General features: G+C 32.0%; 1 non-coding gene across 1 annotated transcript; it reads right to left on the reverse strand.

The window, feature by feature from the left end:
* Positions 1 to 235: 235 nt before the first annotated feature.
* Trnav-cac (transfer RNA valine (anticodon CAC)) lies at positions 236 to 308 on the reverse strand. The gene has a single exon. It is a non-coding gene; the product is annotated as a tRNA-Val (tRNA).
* Between the last annotated feature and the right edge of the window lie 446 nt (positions 309 to 754).

Genomic DNA, 754 nt, shown 5'->3' on the forward strand with positions numbered 1-754 from the left:
TACCACCAGTGGTCTAGCGAGGGTAAAAAACAGTCAATAGACTATGTATTTTAAATGAGTAATTTAAAATATATATATATATATACACATGCATACATATAAACCTGTACGTATACATACTTTCATCTATATTTGCGTACACAAATTGCATTACAAATGCATATACATATATATTTATTTATTTTTTATGTGTTTTATGCGGTCATGCTGGTGCACCACCGTGAAAAAAATTCGCAGGTTTCGGCGAGGCTCGAACTCGCGGCCTTCTGCGTGTGAAGCAGACGTGATAACCACTACACCACGAAACCTGATATATGAATATATAAAGAGTAAAAAGTAAAAGAGTCAAAAGGAAGAGTAAATACGGTTAGGCAGCTTTTTAATAATCGCTACAAATATTTCGATACGTACAGATCCTCGTATATACAGGATTTAAAGTTAAGTTTAAATTAAATTATGTATCGATTTACCTGTATAAGAAGATCTATATTTATCTCCTCAGGCGATACTCAGTTGGTGTCTCCGTAAGTAAATTTAGATTTCCATGCTACAACATACATGACTTCTATATGAACACATAGATGTATGTATGTATACGTGTATGTATGTATGTATACGTGTATGTATGTATGTATTATATATGCGTATATATGTATTTACGCTTTACAAATATATGTATATATGTCTGTGTGCGAGTGAATGTGTATTACCTAAATTCATCTGTACGTATACATACATACATACATACATACAT

This window comes from Octopus bimaculoides, unplaced genomic scaffold (assembly GCF_001194135.2).
Source record: "Octopus bimaculoides isolate UCB-OBI-ISO-001 unplaced genomic scaffold, ASM119413v2 Scaffold_258800, whole genome shotgun sequence".
Lineage (NCBI taxonomy): Eukaryota > Metazoa > Mollusca > Cephalopoda > Octopoda > Octopodidae > Octopus > Octopus bimaculoides.